The sequence below is a fragment of the Grampus griseus genome (assembly GCF_964374135.1).
Source record: "Grampus griseus genome assembly, chromosome: 9".
Taxonomy (NCBI): domain Eukaryota; kingdom Metazoa; phylum Chordata; class Mammalia; order Artiodactyla; family Delphinidae; genus Grampus; species Grampus griseus.
In genome coordinates, this window is record NC_139003.1 from 80,671,054 (window position 1) to 80,698,063 (window position 27,010).

Below are 27,010 nucleotides of genomic sequence, written 5' to 3' on the forward strand. Positions count from 1 at the left end.
TCTGAAAGTTTCTACTTTTGAGGATTTCACTGGTCGGTACTTTTATTTCAGAGGGCACCCAAACCACACTTAATGTTCAGATCTAATTTATCTGTTTAAGAGTATAAAAAGACGAGCAATGAACTCAGTAAAAATGGCTGAATATTCCGACTTAATTTGTTTTAATCACAGAACTTTATTAATTTGTTATGTCTTCATGGAATGTCTTCATAGAATTTTCTTGTCATTTGTCATTAGTAATTTATGTTGATATTTATTTGTAGAATTATTATAGTTATATAAGAATATGCTAAGAGAAAATAATAAGGAACCTCAACTTGCATAACTTTCAGGTACTAGATACTTTTGTCCTTACACTTACCTTGTAATGTAAGCAAGGCAATTTATAATTTCTATTTTAGAAATTTTAAAATGAACATACTTCTATCACAAAGGTACATTGATTTTACTGAAAGAAAACAGGAGAATTTTCAGGAGTTGTATTAATATCCTTGGAGGTCTCATATGCCTTAACAAAAATACTTGGTTTTTATAAATTGAACTGTCTATAATACTGTGTTATAATTTATCATTTTTTAAATTGAGGTATAGTTAATGTACAATATTATATACAGTATGGTGTACAGTATAGTGATTCACAATTTTTAAAGGTTATACTCCATTTATAGTTATTATAAAATATTGCCTATATTCCCTGTGCTGTATAATATACCCTTGTAGCTTATTTATTTTATAAATAGTAGTTTCTATCCCTTAATCCCCTACCCCTGTCTTTCCTCTCTCAATGTTCGTTTGTTTTATTACAGAAAATATAGCTACTGTACCTCAAATGATGTTAGTATAGAAATTATAGAGGAAAAAGCTTCTTGGCCTTTACTGATTGATTATGTTATAATCTTTCATAAGCAATTAATCTGTTTCAAGACACGGCCAATATTGTATTAGAGAGTGCTAATAGTTTACGTTTACTGTTTTAAAAAACAGTTTATAATAGGAATATAGCACTGAACAAATAGATAAAAACCCCTGTACTCATGGAGCTTACATTCTGATGGAAATAGGGCATAAAATAAAAAAATAAACAGTTAAAATAATGGGATATATTGTAGCATAAAAAATGTTTGAGATAAAAATAAAATAGGGGGCTTCCCTGGTGGCGCAGTGGTTGAGGGTCCACCTGCTGATGCAGGGGACACGGATTCGTGCCCCAGTCCGGGAAGATCCCACATCCCGCGGAGCAGCTAGGCCCGTGAGCCATGGCCGCTGAGCCTGTGCGTCCGGAGCCTGTGCTTCGCAACAGGAGAGGCCACAACAGTGAGAGGCCTGAGTACTGCAAATAAATAAATAAATAAAATAAAATAGGGAAGTGTTGTGGGTAGTTTCTGGGTTAGGAGTTGGGGAGTTGATATTCAAAATATGTGGATAAGGAAGGCTTTGTGGATAAGGCAGCATTATGGCAAAAGTCTGTAGTTGGTGAGCATGGGAGTCATGAAATCATTGAGCAAGAAGGTTGCAGGCAGAGGTAACCGAAAGTACCAAGATCCTGAGCCTGGAGCATAGTGGGTGCATAAAGAACAGGAAGACCGTGTGGGCAGAGCTGAGGGAGCAGCTGAGGGTAGCAGCAGAGGCCTCCTTTTGTACAGCCTTGTGGATAATTACAGTTGATTTTTATTCTGAGATTGTCTAAGTCAATTTGGGCTGCTGTAAAAAATACCGTAGACAGGGTGGCTTAAACAACAGATATTTAATTTTACAGTTGTGGACCCTGGGAAGTCCAAGATTAAGGTTTTGGAAAGATTTGACTCCTGGTGAGGTCTCTCTTCCTGTTTTGCAGATGGCTGCCATCTTGCTATGTACTCACATGACCTCTTCTTTGTACACATGCGGAGAGAGTGAAATCTGATATTTTCCCCTCTTTTTATATGGATAGCAATCCGATTATGAAGGCAGGACACTAATTCCAGTACTGAGGTGCTACCCTCATGACCTCATCTGTGCCTAATTACCTTCCAAAGTCCCCATTTCCTAATACCATCACATTGGGGGTTAGGGGTTCAAAATAGGAATTTTGTGAAAACTCAAACATTAAGTCCATAACAGAGATGGAAGGAGACTTTGTTTTTTTGAAGGGGAATTACATAATCGGCCTTACTTTCATTAAAAATTAGATACTGGATACATTGTTGAGAACAGACAAAACGGTAAGAACGCAGGAATGGGGCCTTGGATCAAGGTTGTAGGCCAGGGAAGTATTCCTATTAAAATGTGTAAATCTAGTATATTTTTGAGGTCTAGATTCTTCCTTTAATTTTATATGATGAAGACATTCTGTTCAGTTGACTTAATTATCTGAAAGTACTGTGACATAAAATTTAAACCTCAAACTTTATAAAAGCACTTTTAATTGACAGCTAATGAGCTAAGATAAAATTACTGAGATCTTTAAAAAGTAGTGAATCAATTCATACTGCAGTTCAGTAGAATACCAAAAGGGTCTCTGTCTTTCTCTACAACTTTTAAATTTTCTTTTCAAATTAAAGGAATTTCATGCAAGTTAGTTTCCTTCTGATCATTCAGTGATACAAGGAACAGGGGGTAGTAAACCTAGAGGAAAACAGAGGGAAAATATGCAGAGAAATTTCTTAATTTTTCCTGTTTACATAAGTCCTTACACATTGGTGCAAATTGTTGAGCTCCTTTTTTGGGCGTGCCTGGCATATTTCCTGTGATAGACTTCTGGTTTGGGATTTACATCTCAGTATGTACATTGTAGTGTTTTAGCTGTTGTTTTTTATACGAAACAAATAATCTTGAGTTAATGCCATGCTCTATTTCTTTGAAGTAAAAATATTAATTGGGTTGTTCCACTTACCAGAATCTTGGTTGAAATAACATGTTTTCCTGCTGAACATCTTACGATTTTTAAGATTGCTTTTCACATAAATGCAACATTAAAATGCTTTTTTCTCACTGTAAAGGAAACACATGATGATTTTATGAAATACAAACTAGTGTGAAGGAAAAAAATCTTGATACTATACATGTGTGTATGTTCATTCAATATATTAATAGCAAGTATATACCAAACTAAACAAATATACAAATACTGAAACACTACAAAGTTTATACCTGACCTTTTAACTTACCAGGAAGCTTTATCATATATTTAATAACACTTTTTGAGAATAATATTTTAATATTATATGTTCCAAACTAATTTACATTGTTACCATTTTATCATGGTAAATAAATAAATCTCTGCATTTCTCATTATCACCTTAAGATATAAAATACAGAAACTGGTATTAAAAGGTCGAAGCTATTGATAAATTTCCTTGATCTTGTAGGTTAGTACCAATTTAGATCATACCTTCAATGAATTATTGCCTTTCTAACTCCACCTTTGTCAGCACCAATATTATAATGTTTTATCGATTGTGTAGATTATTGATAATATGTTGGAATAGTTTACTGCTAATTTTTTTTGCAGCTTTAATATCATACGTTTCTTTTTTCTGCACTGGGTTCCGATGCTGTGTGAAATAAAATACTAGGGCACTATGAAAAGTAGCATCAGTTTTTCTAAGGGATGATAGCAAACTCCTTTAGAAATTACCCTGATTTTCCTGCATGCCAGATATTTCACAACGTATATTGTAGAGTTTTCACGTTTACCTCAATAGCCTGAATTTAATAATTATGTTTAATTGAACTTTAATAAATAAGCAAATTTAAAATTTCAAAATAGCCAATGTGTCAAAGTATACTTTAGCAATAAAATCACAAGCTTTAAAAAATTGTCATGGCTGTTGAAAATGAGAGACAAATATTAAAAGTAAGAAGTATAACTCCAGATAAAATGAAGATTAAAATCATAAAAGGGCATTTTGTACAGTTTTACAATAAAGTATTATAATGTGTAAGAAGAGTGGATGGTTTATTATAAAATATAAATATTCAAATCAACTTAATGTTAGGTCAGTAATCATAGAATAAATTGGAAACATATTTATATTTCTGGCCAAAGAAAGTACCTCATGCTGAGGCGTTTCTATAAAATTTTCAAATAAATACTTTCAAGTTTTAAAAATTTTACAAGAACACATAAAAAATGTGAAAAGTTAACTCATATTACTTCTTTTTTAAGAAAGATATAACAAAAAAGGGAAAAAAAGAAAACTATAGGCCAATTTCACTTTACGGATAATGTTGAAAAATTAAAAAGAAAACATTTGGGGCTTCCCTGGTGGCGCAGTGGCTGAGAGTCCGCCTGCTGATGCAGGGGACACGGGTTCGTGCCCCGGTCGGGGAAGATCCCACATGCCACGCAGCGGCTGGGCCCGTGAGCCACGGCCGCTGAGCCTGCGCGTCCGGAGCCTGTGCTCCGCAACGGGAGAGGCCACAACAGTGAGAGGCCCGCGTACCAAAGAAAAAATAAAAAAAACATTTGCCAAGTGAAGCATCAATGAAAGAATAATGCCTGATAACAAAATAACTGACTTAATAGTTGAGTAGTTTAGATGTCTAATAATGCTTTTATATTCTATATTAATTGGTGCAAATTAAGCATTCACCTATTTTTTCCCAGTTTTATTGAGATATAATTGACATACAGCACTGTATAATTTTAAGGTGTACAATATAATAATTTGACTTTTACATACATCATGAAATGATTGCCACAATAGATTTAGTGAACATCCATCATCTCATATAGATTTAGTATTAAAGAAATAGAAGAAAATAATTTTACACTCATTTTTTAAATTAAAATCTTATCAAAATACTGCTACCAACAATAAAAACTGCTCTGATGATTAAGGATGCTGAGAAATCCCACTGCTTCTAACTTGTTATTTTTTTCAGAGTAGTTGTTGTCTTTGCTGTTATTTATTACAAATATGAATTTGGCTTAAGATACAATAATATAAAATGTTTACAGCATTAGTGCATTCTGAAGTTTTGTGTTAATTTTTTTTAACCAGATAATCTACCAAAAAGTTTTTGCAATTATGGATGGTGCATCATTCCATGCTATAGAGTTGTGTGTTTAATAACTAAAAAGTGAATGACTTTAAAATGTTATCATGGTTATATTAGCAGAGTAGCTTTTCTTTCTTCTTTTAAGATGCTATTTAAATGATAAAGCCTTGATTCTAAATCATGGAATCAGAAATCTGATAAGTGCTAAAAAAAAGGACACTTTTGAGAAATGAAATGAATTCTGTAACAAAATGATCATCCTGTGTGTGTGTGTGTGTGTGTGTGTGTGTGTGTGTGTGTGTGTGTGTGTGTGTGTTTAAAGGATTAGCTTAACTAATTAGCATCACTCCTCATTAGGAGCAGAGCAATGAGATAGTACGAACATCATGAAAAGACATCGAGGACAGTCCTGAGGTACAAATTATAAATTTTTAGGATAGGGTAATTTGATCATGTTTAATAAGTATGAGACAAAGAGAAGCAGTTCCACTTCTGAGGGAAAGTTTACACCTCCTTTCGCTGCTCTTGTCTGATGGTGTTTCTCTAATACATTCATGTCATAGATCGCAATATAGTATTTATTTTCTGATAGGAAAATGTTGACCACAAGTAAACCCAAATGCCAAAGATACAGTATTCTTCTGATCTTACAGGTACTAGTCCTTTAATTCATTCAGAATGATAGAATAACAGACCAATTAATAGCAACAGTTTTATGGGTTTTGTAAATTGCTATGGACTGAATTGTGTCCCACCTGGATTCTCATGTTGGAGCCTTAACCCTCAGTGTGACTTGATTATATTTGGATAGGGCCTTTAGGAGGCAATTAAGGTTAAATGAGGTCATTAGGTTAGGGCCCTGCTCTGGTAGGATTGGTGGTTTTATAAGAAGAGGTACACATACACACAGAGGAAAGGCCACATGAGGAGACAGCAGGAAGGCAGCTGTCTGCAAACCGGAAAGAGTGCTCTCACCAGCAACCAAATTGTTGTTCACCTTGATCTTGGATTTCTCGGCCTCTAGAACTATGAGAAAATACCTGGTCTGTGGTATTTTGTTATGGCAACCTGAGCTGGCTAAGAAACAAATTTGTTTCCAGAGAAAACTTGCTATAGGCTTAAACTCAGGTTTAAAAGAATAAATATAAAATGAGCTATGAAAAAGTTAAGTTGGATATTTTATGCTTTATACTGAAATGTATGGTTTAGAAATATTTGGCTGTTTAAATTTGGATTTGCAAGACCCTTTCTTGCATTTTAATTTAGAATCTTAATTTCTGTACTTCCCTTTACAGTGATTGTGCTGTGGAAATCAGTTAATGCTCACCAACTCAATAGATAAATAGAGTTGAATTGGAGAGATATTTAATTTGCAATTTTAGGCATATATAGCAATAATAATTAGATTGATTGTTTTCTTGGAGCATTCCCTAAGTTATAGTTCCCTAAATTCGTGGGTCCATAAGCTCTGCAGATGTAGAGCCTGAAATTTATAGTTACTGAAGCATGGTTTTGTTTGTTATTTTTTAAGAGGACAGAAGAATATTATAACAACCTGACTTATTGCCCAGTCATTTGATCGTGGTGTCCTGTGTCCAAGATGGTGCCAGAGTCACACTGACAAGTTTTTTGTTACTAGTCTGTGCAGATAACATTGTCCTGTGTACATTACAAAGTGATTATACTTTCGAATACTCTTCCCTGGTTGAATCTGTGAAGCATCCCAGTCCCTTATTTGAAATGTGAGAGATATTTTAGACCACAGTTATATTTAAGATTATAAAAACCTCTAGATCTCATTGAAAATAAAGTTGTAAATTAGCTCTTGAGATAGCTTCTACTGCAAGATCGACTCAGCTCTTATATATAGACATCTATCATGGTGGTTGTATCTGTCTTCTGTATCACCTACCATGTTATTGACAACTGTTCATTCAAGCATGCCATGTTTTCTCAATTCTGGTATAGGCAATAAAATTATGTCAGGATTCTTAAGTGGGGTAATGGTTTGCTGGCCAAATAAACTTGGGAAATGTATTTTATAGCTCTGTTTTTGGAGATTCATAGATACATTAGTTAATCTTTAAAAGCTCAGAGAAATTATGCTAGGGATAAATATAATTTAAATTGTTTTACTGATAATTGTTCATATTTCTCTGTGTAACATTAACATACTACAAACGTGTATTTCATTTAATTCACATAATAACTTTATCCAGAAATTTTTATATTATTGACAAGTGGGCACAATACTTCTGATAAAATTTACCACTCATTTTGTTGTCTCTGTGAATCACCTTGTCCAAGTGTGACACGCGGTTTGTTGTAAGGATCTAACTTTATTTTGTTAGACTCAAATTTTTTCAATGAATGACTGGATAAAGATGACTTTCTTGATGACATAATAAAATGGCCTTGGTCCCTTTTAGACATAAAAACAGTCTATATAAAAAAAGTCTCAATTCCAAATTTGAGTTAGTATTAACCCCTGTCCCCCCCACCCACCCTAGATTAGGGCTAATGGAGGCCTACAGTGGAAAAGAGGCAAAAGGGATGGGGTACTTCCTAGCTGTGTGTATCTTGCCCCCACCAGGTAGAAGTGCTAAGGGCAAGGGAGGGCAGAGAATGGTTGGTATCCGGCTGGGTGACTTTGGCAGGGCTAGGTAGATATAATTATCTTGTAAATAATTTAAACTAACTTTTTCTCTTGGGGAGAGATTTTATGAGGTATTGAGAAATTTCTTACTGGGCTATCCTCTTCTGTAGTTCCTTTGACCCAGCAGACACACATCTCTATACTATGTGAAGACTTTTTGCTACTTGTTTCCTTGGCCTTGGGTGACATTTTGGATTTGTCTCCTCAGAACTACCTAAGGTACTATAGGAGAATAGTGCATCCTTCATGCTGCATGCCAGCCTTAGCAGATGCTACCAAATCAGACAAAATTTGGGCATAAAATGTTGCATCATTCTTAATGTTTTGTAGTATGTCTTGTACTATATTTCATTGCAAAGTTTATCCCATATTGTTGCATATTTGGCCAAATATATAAGAAAGAGCCCCTGGAAAGTCTTCTCTTCTTAGGAGCCTCATGAAGAATATTCGGTGAGTCCAGAGGACTTAGAAAAGTTTTTTAAGAATATCTGTCAACATATATGGTTACTCTTGATATTGCATTGGTGTTTCTTACCTAAGATTAATGCCCATATGTAGGTCACCTAGGTCCCAGCCCTCTGTCCAGTGTATATATAACTCACTAAGGAAAATCACGGATCTTTCCATAACTTCTCAGAGATGAAATATATTTCTCAGTGTTCTTTATAAGGAGGGGGGCCCTCAGATATTGTATAACATGTTTATTAAACTTCTTTAATTTCTATTCATTTTTCATATTTTATTAGGAGTTGTAGAAAAAATATTCTGTCAGTTTTTTAAGTTTGTTACTGAACAAGAATATTCAGGGGTTTGATAAAGGTCCAGTTATTGCTATACTTAAAAAAAATTGTTTAGAGAGGGAATACAAATAAAAATTCATCATTTCTTTGTTTTTAAAAAGAAATTAAAAAGGGAACATAGAGGGAAGACATCAAAAAGAATGTGTGCACAATTCAGTGCCTCTATAAATTGATAGCTGGAGATCAGAAGTGTACTTGGCTAGCTTTTTATGATGGCTATAACAAGTGACAGGCCATTCAAAGGCTGAAGAAGAGAGATAATGAAATATTAAATTAGAATAGCTTCCAAAACAGACCGACAGTACTCTTCGCAGAAAATTAAAAAGGGATTGACAATTGGAGAGAAAATAGAGGTCTGGCATTTGAGATGAGAATGTTTTAATCATCTGGCATTTTGCTTCGTGGATAAGATCTTACTCAGATTTCTCCCTAGAGATAAAGAGGCATTTAAAAGATATTTCTAAAATCCAGTTATTAAAAGAGAACGATTTTAAATGGGCTAGAGATTTCAAAACTATTTTGTCTCAGATACAAAGATCGGACTTCTAAAGAATGGGGCTATGAGTTATGCTTGTAATTGAGATGGAATTTAGTCAATATTTTTGTCATAAGAGCAAATCAAGTCATATACAGTTTTAACCTAATGAATAATACATGATACTTAAAAAATACTGCAGGCCTTGCTAATTGTTTCAGTCTTACATAAAAATCGTTTTGTTTTTACTTGTGTCTTGCAAATGATAGCAACTGGAAGCTATGAGGAAGTTCATGGTGGGCGCCCATGAACGTGGGGCCCTTTAGTACCTTACATTAATCCAGACTGGAGCATGTCTGAGGAATTGGCCCATTAGTATCCTTCCACGTCTGTGAAGACCAGTTGTTGTTCTTGTACTTTCTTGGTAGTCACTACCCATCATATAAAAAATACATCAGCAATAATTATTACGTACAGAGCTTAAGTCCCCGGGAGAATTACACAAGTAGTGGAAGACTGTATTTTTGAAAGAAATGATTATATGGGGATGGTCTCTTTCATACTGAAAATGGTTTCTCTATTTAATCTTCATCTTTAGTAAATCACAGGGCTTCTTTGACCCATAGAAAAACATCCTCATTCCAGAATAATTTAATTCCTTGACCCTCTTCAGTTATCAGCTCTACCCCAAAGCTGGAAAACAAAAACAAACAACAACAAAAAAACCCCACAAATAAATAACAAGAAAAACTGGTTTCAGTCATTTTTCAATAAATATACCTGACATTTTCCCATTTCTAGTAGAATTAATGGAAAAAAATCAATTATCCCCTGTATTTTATTTGTCAGTTATTATTTGAAGTTTCTATAGTCTCAAATTTTTTAAAAAATGTCTTTTTAATATAAAAATGTTTTTTCTTTTTCTTCTAAATGTGAACAAGTTTTATTCAAAAATTTTGCATATACATTTTAGTTATTTTTGGTATTTTGACATTACAACTCCAACTCCTATTACCTTCCTATTACCACTTCCAGTTCCTATTACATTCAATACCAGTGTTCCAGTTCTAGGAAAAAAATTAAATAATTACCGTATTTTTAAATAGAACAAATAAATAATAAAACAGCTAGACTTTTTCATCACACTTAATTCTAAAGGAGTTACAGCTATTTGAAAAATAAAATAACTCATGAAAGGACCAAAATATTTGTCATCAATTTAAAATATAATTCAAGATAAGGATTTCTAAAAATGTTTCAGGGAAAGGAGCTTCCCACAAGTGTAATTGGTGTAACTGAATGGTAACCGTCTATAATTTAAAAGATCATACAAGTGTTACATGTATAATCATTTTGATGCAGAATGCTTTTTATTTATTTTGGTTTCAGTAAAGTCAGTGATCGTATTTGTTTATTTGTATTTCACTTTTTAACCCAAGTCCTGTTGTTAAAATCTTGTCATAGGTGTCCAGATTTATTCAATTTATTGTCTAATATTTGTTATTTTCAAAAGGATCCTGTGGGTTGTTTTTGTACATTATTGAAAGACTTTCCAAAGCAGAAAAAGTCAAGGAAGAAGTCATACAGTATATGGAGTACATCGGATAGCCTTTGAGAACGGTACCAAAAATTAAAAATTGAGGGATAAGAATTAAAATTTAAAATTATAAAAGGAAAGTTGGTGATATATAAGTGAATTTTGTTTTTTTTTTTAGTATTTTTGGCTGAGTTGGGTCTTCATTGCTGCACGCGGGCTTTCTCTAGTTGTGGCGAGCGGGGGCTATTCTTCGTCGCAGAACGCAGGCTTCTCATTGCGGTGGCTTCTCTTGTTACAGAGCACGGGCTGTAGGCGCACGGGCTTCAGTAGTTGTGGTGCGCGAGCTCAGTAGTTTTGGCTCGTGGTCCTAGAGCACAGGCTCAGTAGTTGTGACACATGGTCTTAGTCGCTCTGCAACATGTGAGATCTTCCCGGACCAGGGCTCGAAACTGTGTTCCCTGCATTGGCAGGCGGATTCTTAACCACTGCGCCACTAGGGAAGCCCTGTCAGTGAATATTTAGATAAACAGACCTTTAGCAAAATATGACAAAGTTGCCATTTGTAAGACTAATCTAATACATATCATACTTGCCTCAAAGGACTATTATGAAAATTTTAAAAACATGTAAAATAGACTACTCCTAGATTAATGTTAAACTAAAATCTATTTTGTATATCAGCAGTTTTTATTTTCCTAAGAAAATGTATTATTTTTGTATAAATTATTTTTCTCTAAGTCTAATGAAAATATTGTCATCTACTGAAGTTCTTAATATGGAATTGCATACATATATACATCTTCTTTTCATTCATTGAGTTAAGAAAAATAATTGTTTCAATAAATATTAATGAATTATAGAATTAAATTTATTTTAATCCAAATTAAGTAAGTTAGAAATATTTGATATTGATTAGTTTCTTTTCATAGCTCTTTGGTCAGGGTCATTATGGTATCATAGTAAGTAGCTTGGGAACATGAATTTTTGTTGCTAGTTTTGAGATACATTTTAATATTTTAATGAATGGATTGTGAATCTGAAAATTTGAATATGAAAGCATATTTACTTTAGAGATCAAGTTACTAATTTACAGTCTCCTTTTGTGTAATAAATTAATATATTTTAGAGTTCATAAGGTTTCAAGTTTAGTTAAGTTTACTACACATACAATACTAAACACAAAACATTCTTTTGCTACCATAAAGCCAGTTCTTATGAATGAGTAGAATTTACTATACATATCTGGGATTAAGTACGTTTTACTCATAGGGCATTAAGTATATTGTTCCTATCTCACTCAAAAAGGATGGCTGAGGTTAGAAGTGATCTCTATTTTTATGTGTTCCAAAATGTCTGAAAATATGTATACAAAGGCCTAAATTATGATGATCCAGTTGTGTAACTAGCATTAATTTATACAGCAAATATAAGAAAATCAGAATATAAAAATAAAGACAAGGCTGTTGAGTAATTGGAACTTGTGTATTTTAGTCTATTATAGTATTGTAGCAGACTATATGTAGTATAAATTATATATAGTAAACATTGAGACTTAGGTACAAAGACTAGTTATTAGGGCTCTATGTCACATAGTAGCATAATCATAATATTCGTTCTACCTTTCAAGAATTTCAATATGTGGCCAACCTTTTCTCTGCTCTTGATCAAAACCAGCCTTCTGCTCCATTCAGAACAGTCTTCTCCATGGAACCTTGTTCTACAGATCATTCCAAAGCATTCCTGACTGTCTTTTATTAGGTTGTTCCTCTTGTGTTATTCTACATAAATTATTATTAAAAGAGAAGCCATTACTGTCTAGTTTAATGTTTTTCTTTTTTAATGAAATTAAAAACCATCATTCTACCAATACACCTTCCTCAGTGTGGTGTGCTATATGACAAGGATTAGTACAGACTGCATTGCTCAACTGTATCTGAATCTCTCTTTTAGACACGTAGGAGAATTACACATCTTTTCCCACCTGCAACAGGGTAGGGTGACATGGCTAGTGCTATCTTATGGTGGAAGTGATATTTGTGACTTTCAAGCTGGTAGATTTAAAATTGCCAGAATTAGACTCTCTGGAACTCTCTTCCTGCCCTAAGATCAGATGGGCAGAACCACATAGAAGGAACCTACATCAGTCTACATCCCTGGGTTAAATGAGCAAATACTACAGACACTACCCCCTCTTCCACACTTGGATTCCATCATTGATAAGCTGTGGGTTTGTAGGATGAGTGAAAGAAAGATACAGGCAAACAAACTACTTTGATGTTTAACCCACTGAAATCATATGCATGTGCATATATATAATATGCATATAAATACACACACACACACACACACACACACACACCCCCTTACTCACAGAACAAATAATATTCTAATAGTTCTACCTAACAATTCTTCCTAAAATACCGCTATTCATCTACTTATCTTTACATCATCGTTCTATTTATAAAATGACTTAATATGGCTTTCTCTCTTTCTCAGGATTTTTTCCCAAAATATTTAAAACTGAAAATATCAATCAAAAAGTTTTGTCTCCAAAATGAAAGTAAAGACTTAATATTTGGCAAGTCATAAAGCCTTTATCAAACAGATTTATCTAGAGCTACAAAATAAATATCACTTCCATTCGCTTATTCTCAATCTTTCATTCTTTTTCTCTTTAATCCAGATTTTAAAAATATGACAGTTTAGGGAAAACAAAAACTCACTGCTTACTCGCCTAGGAGGTTGGATGTTAGATTGATTTTAGACTCTGACACTTTAAAATCTACATTTTTGCTCATTTCCAAGTCAGCAAAGTATTATAAAAATGCATAAATCTTACATGTTGAAATGATATTGTCTCCACTTTATCAGTTTGTTTTATAAAACTCAAAAGTAAACCATTATCCACAATATTTAATGGTAACTACCCTCCCACTGATACAACTGTACTGCTTATAATTTATGAGAAAATAAAATTGACTAGGTTAGAGTACATACTCAAATGAGGAGATTTGAATTTAACCTGGGTTAGTAGGCTATAAAGTATATACATATATGTATATACTGTATATGGTCAATAAAATACAACATTTTTACATTACAGGGGACAGTATATTATAATACCATTACTATAATTATGGCATTGCTATACTCACCTTAATTTAAATATTTTCCATTAATTCTTACGATGAACCATAAAATTCTAATGAAAATTGAAAAAACTACAGGCTTGCAGTCAAATAGGAATATTATACACCTTGCTGATTTTCAATTTAACAATAAGGTACCTTATTTAGAAGTTTTATTTTGGAACTTATAGATTTTCATTTGTCTTAGGAGTTCAGTCTCTCATTTGGCATTTTACTGGTGCTCATTTGTTGAATTTCTGGGTAAATAATTTAGAAGTTGTGTGTGGCCCATCATCTGATCTGCCTCCCTTAGAGTTTGGCCATACTTAGTTCAGACCTTCTCTAGTAGTAAGGGCATGGGAGATCTTAACAGTGAAAGTTAAGAATTCTGTTCTGACCAAGACATTCTTAATTTCCAACTTCAGATTCTTTGGGTAACATACAGTGGTACACATGCATAGTTGTTTTCTCCTTTTTGATTTTCAAAAGTTATGTTAGCATATAGTTACTACAACTTTATTTATGTAATGTTATATACTTAAGAATGCCCCATGTTTGGAGTCTATAAAGGAATATTACATTTACACATTTATTGTGTCTGCATCTACATTTGTGTGTTTGGTATGAATAGTGAGGTCTATATTTCAAGGTAAAATAGTGCCAAATAGTTTAATTCTGCTTTACTTCAAAAACTTATCCACAAACCCATGGTCTTGACTGTGATTTATACATATCAAAAATCATAATTACAAGTTGTCTACATGTCAAAAATTAAAATCTTGAGCTCTTCTTAGAAATTGACAATAAAGCATTTCCGAGAAAAAGTGTAAAAAGGTTAAGGGCATGAGTTTTGATCCAAAATAAAAACAGTAATTTGAGAAAAAACACCTTTGTGTGAAGTATTCTGAAAATTCAAATATTTAGAATACCATTTCAAATCCCCACTTAATCCCTATTTTACTTTGCATAAATGTACAAATACGTACATTTCATATATGTCTATCAATCAAATATAGAACTCTTTCCAGTAAGCTGTTTATTGAATCAAATTTCAGATAAAAATATGCTTCCATAGTCTGTATTTTGATGTTGATAGCATAAATTTCAACTTATTCTGACCTAAGGAAAAAAAGAGAGTTGTTTAGAAATGGGCATAAACAATGTTCATGGGTTTCAGAGAAGTTTTCATTTTAATGAACACATCTTTATGCTCCAAAAAACTGATAATACCCATGAAAGATTTATTAATTTTAATAAAAGATGCTAAATTCTAGACAGTAAGATGAGATTTTTTTAATGGTTTTTTAAAAAGAAAATTTTCTAGGAAATGATTAGTAAGATAGGTTCCAATAGTAGAAAAGATCACTAGGCATACCTTTGGAAGCAAAGGAATAAATGTGCACCTAGGGGAAATCTCAGAATATTACAAAGAAACATAAAATTCAGTCTTAATCTCATTATATTTGCACGTTCGAAAAGCATAAAAAGTTATTTGTCCTCACTAAAAAATAGTTATGTGAAGTTTTTGCAGTGTCTAGAAGAGCTATTATAACTAAATGCTTTTAAAAGAATTAATTGGATGTTATTGGTTAAGTGTAGCATAAACATGTATCTTTTTTTTTAAACATCTTTATTGGAGTATAATTGCTTTACAATGGTGTGTTAGTTTCTGCTTTATAACAAAGTGAATCAGCTATACATATACATATATCCCCATAACATGTATCATTTTAAATAGAGAATTGAATAATATGATATGGTGCCCACAGTGATTCACACACACACATACAAACACGTCTCTACATTCTTGTCTAAGAAGGTATTGCTACCTTGTTTAAGGGTAGGCAATTTTAAAAATGGGAAAAAAAAGTACAAAAATAGTTAATAAAATGCACAGGCTTTTGGTTTTAAACAAAAAATGTTGCAGATGTCACATTTAGGAATAGGAGATGAAAGGGCAAGAAATGGGGAGATTGATACTTTAGTAGAATAAATATAAAAGAATTTCACTAAGAAAAAAAAGAAAAGGCTTTACTTCAAATTTATTTGGAAGGCCAGAGAAGCACAAATAATGTAAAAGATTCTGGCTTCTATGTGTTTGATGCGGAATGCAAAGTGACAAGAAAGTAAAGGCTTGTTTCAAAATCGTGAAAAAGATTAATGTCAAAGAAAACACTTGTTGCAAAGAATGGTAAAATTCATTTCAATAAACCATCCATGTTTATATTAGAGAATGGTAACTATGTGTTTAAAATTATATTGAGTTTATTACCTCTTAACATTGATGTTTTATGAAATAGAAGACTTAAAGTCTTTATCTGTATGTTACCTTCTGATATTAAATTTTATCGAAAGGCCAATTGAAGTTTCATTTTTAGGAATAAATACCTAAGATGTTTCTAAGTAATTAAATCTTGTCACTCTTCTACTTCTGATGAATGAGGGTGGTTGGCATTCGTGCTTTTAGAGCTACTGATGCAGGTTTAAATCATTTCTGAAAGTCAAAGGTGCAAGTGAATTGCAGAAGAGAGCCACACAATGATGGAAAGAAGTGCATAGTCGGCAATTTGAAGTGTTTTTTTAAATACATATACGACTCCTGTGGTAGAACTTTATGGTCTTACAAGACCATGTAATCGTTGAGCTTCAGTCTTGTGGGGCTCTGTGTAAGTGTAAAGGCACAATAGATTACCTCATCATTCTAACCGAGCAGAAGGGAAATTGCTTATTCTCCAAGTACACAGCAAGCATTAGTTAAAGTGCTCTACATGCAAAAGTTTCAGGCATTGTATCCCTGGGTACTTGATTTAAGTCAGTAACTCTTTTAAAAAGGCAAAATTCAAAACAATGCATTAGAAGATAATGGGTTTTTATTGGTTCCAGTATCTTCTCATATTATCTCTTCTTGATGGACTGTGAGTCAGGCATAGATAAAGTGAATTTGTATTCAGTGCATTTATTTTAATGCAGTTGTGAAAATTATATTCGAAAGGCACATTTTGCTGTTTTTGTTAAATGAAAACAGTAGGTACATATTAAAGCATGCTATGCTGATTACTTCTCATGGGAAAAGGTGTTCTTGTTTATGAGAGTTAGGTCCACATTATTTCCTTTTGGCAGTGTTTCTCAGAGAAGTAAAGCCGCTTCAGTACTTAAGGATCTGTGGACCTTATTAATGTCAATACCATGAACATCCTTCAAACAGTTTCGACTGTCACTGAAACAATGACTTCCAAATCCGATTCGTCCATATGGATTCATGGCTAAGCTGCAGATTCATTTTTCTAATTACCTTTTGGATAACCCTTTTCAATGGATTAAATGGCACAGGCACCACTCATTATGACACTGATATCTTCAAATATGTCCCTCCTCCAATGTTCATATCTTTGTTAATAGTATCATCCAGGCCCAAGCCAGAAAACGAGGGCTCCTCTTTTCCCCTTCCCACCATCTGTCACTGTGATCTGTAGATTATTTCTCCCCAACATCTTTTTAATCTCTTTCCACTCTCCACGTCCAGCACTGCTTTTTTAGTTCAGACCATTGTCATTCCTCGCCAGCCTGACCGTACTAGTTTTCTGTCTTGTCTTCCCCATTCACATCTGGCTTGTTTCCAATCTACTTTCAGTATTTTTCCATGCTGGCTTCTGAGTGAAGACTCAAGAGCAAATATGATTATTTCATACTTTAGCTTATATGGCTTTCTGTAATTCTCAGAATGAAATTATTTTGTGTTTAGTACTGCTGGGTCATCATAATAGTGTGTCTCTAACCTTATCTTGGCTGCCTTATTCCGTATTCCTCTTTCATTCAACCATTTTGAAGAACATCGAGCTCCTGAAATGCCTTGTGCCTTTTTTTTTTTCTTTGCCTCTTTGTTCTGCACAGGGCATTCACTGAATTAGTCATCCAGCTCTCCTACCACTTCTCCACTCTTCTTTAAAGCTGTCTGGGGCTTCCCTGGTGGCACAGTGGTTGAGAGTCCGCCTGCCGATGCAGGGGACACGGGTTCGTGCCCCGGTCCGGGAGGATCCCATATGCCGCGGAGCGGCTGGGCCTGTGAGCCATGGCCACTGAGCCTGCGCGTCTGGAGCCTGTGCTCCGCAATGGGAGAGGCCATAACAGTGAGAGGCCCGCGTACCGCAAAAAAAAAAAAAAAAAAAAAAAAAAAACAAACCTGTCTGTACCACCTCCTCCAGGAAGTCTTTTTTGACCACCACTCCTTCCCCTGACCCTCAGAACATTTACTTAGCTTCTGATAGGCAGTAATGTTAATAGGGCCTATGATACAAAAGCAAAATTGGATGTAAGATGCTTTGATTTATCTCTCTTTCTCTATTAGATTTAGAGCAATTTGAGAAGAATGATCACAATTTTTTTATCACAATTTATATGAGTTTAACTCCAAGAGCCTAGTCAAGGGTTATTAATGTGCTTTGAATGATAGAATACAGTGCTGGAAATAGATCTTCCCCTCTCTAAAATTCCATCTATTACAGTAAAAAGACCCAAACCACTTTTAATGTCACAGTATTCCTTTTATGCCATATGTTTCTGTTTGGATATTTTGGTGTGGCAGGAAAACTGTGTGAGATTCTGTCCTTGAAATATCACACTAGATCCTACAGCCATTCTGTTGATAAGGAGAGCAGTGGGAGAGGAGGTTGGAAGATGGAGTAGAAGCAATCATAAAAGACCAACTTTTATGGAGACTAACTGAAGACTTTTCATTAGGGAGGACATTTGCCAAGTAGAATTCTGTGGCAGTAGTGGGAAGAATGGCTGAAAGTGAGCTGAAATTGGAGGGAGACTATTTAAAGGTTGTTGTGAGAGACCTAAGTGAGTTTGGCCTTGGAGTGAGAGAAGATAGACACAGAGCTAGAACCAACATGACCTGGTCACTTACCATCTCTTATGATATTTCATCAGATCAAAAACCTTTAAGCCATTTTTAAAAGCTTGTGTGCAGAGTATTTGTTTTGACCAGGTATTGAATCCTTTATAATATTTTAAAGCTATGTCAGAATAACTTGAGCTTCTTCAAACAATTTGAGAGATACATTTAAACTTTTATGGGATATTAAGCTATGAATGAAAATTTAAAATACATGATTTATTAGAATAGAAAAAGAATTATTTCTTTATTAAGGTATTTGTTGAACTGGGCAGTAGCTAGGACTGTTAAATATAAATTTAACATGTCAATAACTGTAATAAATACATTAAAACCTGAACAAATCATGGTCACTATGTTGTAAGCATCCTGAAAACTGAAATAGTTGATGTATTTGTTTTTTCTTTTTATATGTAGGTGTCTATCTGTAAAAATAATGTTATGAGTGCTCTGCATGCATGTGTGCTTATAGGCATATGACAATTCTTTATTCATGTGCAAGTAGAGATGTAAGGATACTAACCTCATGTTGTCTTAGATATGGTGTTAGATTTCATCCACACCTTTATGGAACATGACTCTGTAAGTAACAACCTGTAGTTCAATTTCTTAGATTTATTTTGTGTTTAGTTTCACTCTGAAGCAGTGCATGGTGTTTAAACCAAGCGATTGTTCTTCTTGATTATAGCTATCTGCTATGTACTGTGTTTCAGTGCATCTGATCTTTCCATCTTAAAATCACCAGGCAACTCTTTGTTCTAAAACTAATTGACACAAACCCTTAAGTACTAAGCAGTATGTGCCTCACTGCCAGTATCACCCTTGCCCCCAGGAGCCTTGTTATCCTGCAGCCGTATCTCATTAGTCAGCTCCAATACTTTTTGATCCTTCTTTATGAATTCAGCAGTCCAGATTTGTATGTAGACACTAAATTCCCTATGCGGTTAGGCAGTCTCAGAGCAAAGGCAAGAGATTTCCCATATCTAATTTGGTCTGTAATTCTCGGCCAGAGTTTCCTCTCTGCTTTAACAGAACTGTGTGTACACCATTCTGTGTGTGTGCGTACATGTGCCTGTGTTGTGTCTGGTATGTATATTAGGTCTTATATAATTTAATATCTTCTGCCAGAATTTTAGTGTGTCTATGCTGTTTTCAGGGCCACAATCACCAGCATGGTTTGATTTCAGGAGTGCTGAGAATATTCTGTAGTAAAAATTATCTCTACTGAAATTATATAGTACATTAAATGCTATCATTAGAGAAATTTGTTTTTTCATTTTTGCCTTCTCTTGAAACAGTGTATCAATAAATGGTTTGGAAAGGTTAACATGCTATTTTATCATGCGATATATAATAAGAAAATTAAGTAGTGTTGTTGGACATTAACTAAGGACCGAGGTCAGAGGAAAGGTCCCTTGAGGAAAGAGAGGCTGCTAGATTTACATCACTCATCCTAGCATTTTGGCAGCGCAATCAGAACGGCTCCATTAAGATGTTTAAAAAAATATATTTTAAGGCTTCCCTGGTGGCGCAGTGGTTGAGAGTCCACCTGCCAATGCAGGGGACACGGGTTCGTGCCCCGGTCTGGGAAGATCCCACATGCCGTGGAGCGGCTAGGCCCGTGAGCTATGGCCGCTGAGCCTGCGCGTCGGAGCCTGTGCTCCGCGACAGGAGAGGCCACAACAGTGAGAGGCCCACGTACCGCAAAAAAAAAAAAAAAAAAAAAAAAAAAAAAAAAAAAAAATATATATATATATATATATATATATATATATATATATATATAGTAAATGCTGAGTATTAAGAGGTAAATAAGAAAATAATGGTAATGATAAGGGCAGGTAGCATTTATTGTGCAGTTACTAAGTGACGGAAGATGTTCTAAGTACCTGTAATCCTCAGCACAGATCTGTGAGGCAGACACTATTATTATCCCCATTGTGCAGGTGAGGAAAATGAGGTTTAGAGAAAATAAAATGCTTTCCCAAGGTGAAATGGATACTTCTGGCACAAAGACACACGGCCTTTCAGTGGGAGGGCAGTAAGTAAGAATAGTCTTTGCTTATACTACATATATGCATATACTGAATTCTTAAATGCCAATTATTTAAAGGAAAAAGAATCACCAGCATGATAATCAGGCATTTTAAAAAACAAACAAACCTCAGTTTGGAGTCCTTTATATTTGGGTTTAATTACATATTTATTCTTATATGGCTTCCAACTTCATTTCTGTGTTCTCATAGTTTCTGATTTCTTTTTTAAACTCATGCATTTTATTTCCCTTTTTAAAGTTTAAATTTAAAAAATGTTTAGAGCATTTTTGGCTATTTTTCATTTGTTCAGAATTTAGTAGGCTCTGTGTTTACTGAAGTATTGCTCTAATATATAGAAACAGATTTTTAACAATTTTTCTTTTAACAATTTAATTACAAATAGTCACACTTATGATGAAAATGACATTGTGAAGTCGTATCAGTGGAAAAAATTATATTGTCTTCCTCAGGTAATCACTGTAAAGTTCAGCCTTATATTTACAAATTATACAGTGTTATACTCTAGTTGCTGTATATAAAAGAAATGTGTTATTGTTCATGTAAAAGAAAATTGAGTAAATAATATGCCAAGATGTAAAAAGAAACTGTTTTTCTATGTAAGGCATCCTTCAATTAATAAATATGACATTGGGTCCTAGTGTCTCCTATTCCCCTTGCATTATTCTTATTTTCTGTAGTAATAAAGTGGTTTCTCCTGAGCTCCTTTTATGTGCTGGGAAACTAAAGACATAGGGAGTGAGACCAAATATCTCAGTAATACGGGCCTTAGAGAATTGACAAGGACAACGGCCTTTTAATATTTGTACCCAATTAATGGTAGGAATAAGGCTTATCTCCTCATCACGGCCCACATGTGCCCTGGAGCCTTCTGTTCTCCCGTCCTCAATGGGAGGTGGATGCTGGTGCCAAAGTCATGATTAGAGAGATTAGATTTGGTCTTCCCATCTCCCTGTACTTTATTAATCTTTCATTTACACTGGGATTAGGTGAGATTCCTTTAGCCAAATCCGCTGAAAAGATTCGTTCATTTTAATATTTATGCACACTGTCTAGTCCTTAAAGTGGCTTCTTTTTGTCTGTGCGCTTAATTGGATCAGTGGGTTTGTTCTTATTAACATTTTTCTTTTTCGAGATTAAGGTTGATGAATAAAGTTAGTGGCATCTGGCTCAGCTCACCGGCTAAATGCAGCTCCTTTAATGACTACCTTATATACTATGGGATAAAATGAACATTTGCTCTAAAGATAAAATTTAGTTTAGAATCGCACAGTGTTGAATCTTTAAAAAAAAAAAGCAAAACTCTAATATTCTATGAATGTCCAAAAGCCAGGAGGTGGGGAGGGATGACATTTAATGGCACTAAAAAGTAGCTTTGAAATCCTACTTACTTGCTCAGGTATGAGAATAACGTGTTAGAATTTTGGGGACTAAAATGAAAATTTGCTCCACCCAAAGGGTGTCAAAATGTAGCCTGAAATATTGACATAATTTAATATGAAACAATAATATTTTTTAAATGTATCAACTTTCGGTTTGAAGTTGCGTTGTGGCTTTTTGTTGACAGTATTCGTTGGGAATATTGCTTTTTACAAAGCAGATTAATTGTCTTGTGTTCATAGTTGTACTTGAGCAAAGTTTGTAAACCTGGGCACTATTGACATTTTGAACTGGGTGATTCTTTGTTGTGGAGATTGTCCTGTTCATTGTAGGATATTTAGAGCATCTCGGGCCTCTGCCTGCCACATGCCAGTAGGCTCCCACCAGTCTTGATAATCAAAAATGTCTCTAGACATTGCTGAATGTCTCCTGGGAAGGAATATCTCTCTCAGTTGAGAAACACTGTTACAAAGGCATAGGTGATTTTTACTTTTTTCAGATTTAAAATTCTAAATCAGAGCTACACATATAATGAAAGCTTAGAAATAATAAATAGCTCATAAAACAGTAAGAATCTTGGAATCTGACTTATTTGGGTGCTCTCTCTACAGCTCTTACTGTATGATTTTTGACAAATTACATGCCCTTTTATTTTTATCATCTAAAAATAGGTTTTGTTTTTGTCATCTAAAAAAAAGATAATATGAGTATCTCACTCAAAGTGTCATATTTAGTTAAGTGAGATAATGCATACAAAATGGTTAACACACCTGCTGGCACACAGTAAGTTCTTAAAAAATTCCTGACTTCATTTGTTATCAGTGGCAATAGTTTAGTTTTATCTTAATGAAAGGCTATGATAATGGAATGGTATTATTAAATGGAAATAGCGTAGTAAACATTTTGGACAATTCTCTTGTTTTAATTATTTAATTGTATCATATTTACTATTAAAAATAATTTTTAGTATCCAGTCCCTTTACATAGCTTTAAGATTTACAGAGCTTATCAAAGACCTGTCAAAGCTACTTTATGTTGTGTAAGATGTATTTTTTGATGCAGACTTGTCAAAGTTATTTTATATTTTAAGTGAATCATAAAAAATACTTTCTCTTCTTTTTCCTAGCATATTTCCACTTCATTTCAAAGCCGTAGCTGACATTATAAATAACCTTAAGGTTTTTCAAATAGTTATATAGTGCCTTCAATGCCTGGTGACGCCCAGAACCCTGAATAAGTCAACAAAATGTACTCAAACTTAAAAGGGAGCAATAGTGCAACCCTTCATGGCTGAAATTTACAGGAGAAAATTGGATTCCTAACTTGTCAGCAATTCTGTATTCATGTCATAAATGAGATACAGATATATCACGTATTTTAGAAGAATTAGCAGCAAATGTAAGGTGCTTCTTTTGTGCTGTTACAAATTAGATTTTTCTTTCTTCCCTTGAGAAGCCAGATTGAACAAAAGAATCCTCCAAAACAGAGAACGGCTGAACATCAAGGCCCTGTTTCTGAAAACTAAGTAGAAGAATAGAGACGTATGCTTGGTGTTCTGAATCAATTATCAGTGAAATGCTGTTATACCATTCAGAATAGAGGCCCCAAAGTCAAGGTTTGCTTTCCCAGCATTCACTGCTTTTAATAAGCTTAGCCTTGGATATCTATGAAAGACTTATTTTCACAAACTCTAATTTTCAAACAAAGATAAAAATCTTCATTTCTTAAAAGTTGACAGAAGATGAGGACTAATTTTACTCTGAAAGAAGCCATAAGACACTTAGCTAAGTTCACTAGTAATTGGCAGTAGGTTCAAGGCTAGATCACGATTGACCAGTTTGTCTTACACAGCGAAAAAAGTAGAAGCCACTCATGAATTTCTGTGTACACTCATGTACTCCATTCAAGCAAGACATTAGAAGTTTGAATGTGTGAATGTAGAACATTACTATTTTAGGAGGTAGAGAAGGAGGACGTGGATGAGTATAGTATACAGTATATAGTATACAGTATACTGTATATACAGTATATAGTATACAGTATATAGTATATATTAAATAATGCAATACGTATCCAGTATATAATTGAGAAACTTAAATATGATGTAATTTTAAATACTGCCTAACGATTTATGGAAAACCAGTCAGAACTATTACCCATATTCTTGAGTATATCTGTCCAAATAAAAGGTAAAGTTTTATTTGTGGCCAAGAACTATTTCAAGTCCTTTTAAAAAGATCACTTACTCTGGAATTATTTTAAGAAATATTATTTGGCTACTAGTTTATACCAGTGTTTCTGCAATTAAATAAAATCCTTTGAATTTTTATTTCTTGCTCTAGACATTTATATAAAGACTGTGCCTTACAGAAAAATAATTGCATTTTAAAAGTTTTAGCATGGGCAGTATTCTGCATTAGTTTTATTATGCCACGATCTGCAAATGATCCAGTTATTTCATTATTGTTTTTCCTGAGTTATGCTAATAAAGTAGAAATGGGGAAATGTTGGGCACCTTAGTAATCCTGGATTAGGTATTTAATTTTTAGAAGGTTAAGAAGATAAAAATCTGCTTATTATAGGATACGTAAGTAATATATATTTATTAGTCAAATGTAGTTCATAATGTGGACCCGAAAAGTATAGCCAAATCACCAAGAACGATCTAAAATGGTATTCATACTTGTTTATTTGCTTTGATGTTTTACATGTTTTCTTTTACATTTTTAGCTGCTTTCAATATAATTTAAGAAAAAGAATTTCCTACTGCAGCAATTTATTTTACCTTCCAGCTTTGGTGTTTTACTATGTTTTTATACATAGTATAAATCCCTTGAAGTAGAATTGTTGGACTAAAGACGGAGAATTTTGATAGACAACTACAGCCAAACTCTCCTCTAAAGAGATGGCACTAATTTTGTACTCGCATGGCAGATCCTTTGAATTTTGATTTCTTGCTCTGGACATTCCAGTAAAAATTGTGGCTATTAGAATAATGATTGCACTCAAGCGTCTCTATAAATACACAATGACAAATGGAAGTATCTGTACCCTCACTCCTTTCTTCACACTGTCATCAAGTTTATAAACCTTGCTCATATGATATATATATATACAATACCATTTCTTTCATTCTGAGTAAATCATTCAAGTGTCTATTCTGAAAATATTTATGCACCTTGCTCATTTGCATATGAACAGATTTTGAGAAAAACATTCTGCAATGTCTCATCTGAAAAAGAATTTTCAAATATATAAACTACAATTTTAAAACGTATCACCATGATGGTAAGAACATTCCAGAGCTTGACTTTTTCCCCTGAGTACATAAAAGTACAATTCACAATCACTGTATCAGAGCCTAATACTTAGTAATTGTTATCAAATAAAACGAGAAAAAAATTAGCCCTGTAAACAAAACTTTATTAAAAATAATTAGATATCAGTCGTTGCTTAATGTGAATTAAAAAGCCAAGGAAATTGAAGAGATAGACTTCATTAATCCCCAATCTATTCTAACTATCTGGAACATAAATAAACATTATTTTGCTGAGTAGAATATTACTCTAAAATTCATGAATGTTTAAAAGAAGATAGAATGCCCCTCTTTTTCTGTGATGTTTTGTATAGTACCATAAATATTCATGAGTAGTGAGTATCAGTTCAGGTTATCTATGTGAATATAAATTTTCACATAACTGGCCACTCAGTGTTCATTGGATCATGCTTTGGAATATGAATTCACTAGTATCTCAGATGCACTGTGGATCTGACCCAGCTCATGAATATTCACACACACAACTGATCTTTTTGAAGGTAATCACATCCATAAAGATGGAAATCTCGTTAGTTTTCAGTAATGAGAAATGCATGAAGATGTTGGTCCCAGAACAATTTCACAGTATACTTGCTTTTCATTTTTTGGTAAATGATAAACTTTAAAATATAAATACATATGCTGTGCCTCTTTCTTGATAGAAGCTCTTTTTCCTTTTCCCTTTAAAACATCTTGTGTGTGATCTAACCATGATCACATTTGTTTCTTTTACCTACTGTGGTCACAGAAAAGAATGGAAGGAGTTAAGCGGTATCTCCAGTCCTTATCCCAAGCTCACGTCCACTATTTAGGCTTAGCCATAGATCCTCAAATGCAGAGTGTCCCAATCTGCTAATCTGCTTGTGGGCATGGTGCATATTTTACATATAAAGACCCCTCTAAAAAAGATGAGATTATCTTATGTCATCTTTTATGCATAAAGGGAAAATAATATCCTAAGCCAATTAGAATTTTAATACGTTAGACATAGGATGCTATGATCATGGAGGCCCATAATTATAAATTATATATTATTTTAGCCCTTGTTATATCCCACATTATCATTGTTTCTCTTTCATTATAATGACTGGCATATGGTTGTGATACCTATCCCAGATCAGTGAGTCACTATAAGTAGGTATCAAAATCAATGACCTGTCCCTTATTAGCACCGTGCTCTAGTTATTAGTTGAACTAACCAGAAGAAAGAAAATTATTGTTCATAAAGGTAGCGATAAGGTATCAGCCACTTCTTAGTTCTAACACTGATATTGTCAAGCCTCTGAATGAGTTTTTCTTTATCAACATGTATGCATTTTTGGTAGTTACATAAGCACAGTTAATAAAGTATGCTCAGTAACAAATATCTGTTTGTTTTGGGGTTGTTGTTTTTTTTTAATTCAGGTAACAGACCAGACTATGTTAGTGTATCACAGAGAATCCTCAATATTGAGCTATGCTGAATTCTCCTCTGCTCAAGCCCCTTCATGAATATGCATATACCACCCAAGCCCCTTCGTGAATATGCATGTACCCTTAGCTTAAAAATTCCCCAGTTTTGCTGTTTGGGGAGACAATGCTCTGGGGAAAATCCCTGGTATTCTCCTTACTTGCTGCAAGTAATAAATCCTTTCTTCTCCCCCCCCCCCCCCTCGCCAAAAAGAAAATACTGAGGGCAGTCGTGGTCACACTGTGTCATGAGGTGCCTTGTAAGCATCTTCAGAACTGCCTCAGTGCAAGAGATACCTCCCAGCAGCAGAGTTCTGATACTGCCTGTTTTATGC

The 27,010-nt window shown here is 34.0% G+C and overlaps 1 protein-coding gene across 6 annotated transcripts in view; it reads left to right on the forward strand.

Annotated features, from left to right (window-relative positions):
• Nucleotides 1–27,010, forward strand: part of CACNA2D1 (calcium voltage-gated channel auxiliary subunit alpha2delta 1) — a 512,068-nt gene that overhangs the window by 337,954 nt on the left and 147,104 nt on the right. The window lies entirely within an intron of this gene.